Source organism: Octopus bimaculoides, chromosome 29, assembly GCF_001194135.2.
Source record: "Octopus bimaculoides isolate UCB-OBI-ISO-001 chromosome 29, ASM119413v2, whole genome shotgun sequence".
NCBI classification, from domain to species: domain Eukaryota; kingdom Metazoa; phylum Mollusca; class Cephalopoda; order Octopoda; family Octopodidae; genus Octopus; species Octopus bimaculoides.
The window spans coordinates 10,725,688-10,726,356 of NC_069009.1; positions in this window are offsets into that span (position 1 = coordinate 10,725,688).

The following is a 669-nucleotide window of genomic DNA, read 5'->3' on the forward strand; positions in this document are numbered from 1 at the left end:
TCTTCTTCATGATCTCTGACAATTATATCTGGCCTATTGTCCTTTTAATTTCTCTCTATCTGTGTGTATTGGCATATGCGAGAATATGGTTGCTTTCTCGTATTCTGTGACCTTTTCTGGCCTGTGCTTATACCATCTTTTTTCTGTTGTTATTCCATAGTGTTGGCATAGCTTCCAGTGTATGTAGGTCCCAGCTCTGTTATTATTATTATTATTATTATTATTATTATTATTATTAAATCGGTAAACTGACAGAATCGTTAACAGGCTGGAGGAAATGCTTAGTGGTATTTAGCCCGCGGCTACGTTCTGAGCTCAAATTCTGCCGTGATCGAATTCACCTTTCATCCGTTTGGTGTCGATAAAATAAGTATCAGCAACATACTGGGGTCGATGTAATCGACAAGAACTTCCCCAAAATTTCAGGCATTGTACCTATAATAGGACGGAGTGTATTCCTTTTTATTTTATTATTATTTTTTATCATTTCCTTAAATGTAATCTCCCACACTTTGTCTGTCTCTGTAGAGTCCCTCATCCTTCACCCTTGTGGGTAAAAATAATAATGATGATAATAATAATATAAATAATAATAATAATAATAATAATAGTACTAATGATAATAATAACAATAATAATAATAATAATAATAATAATAATAATAATAAT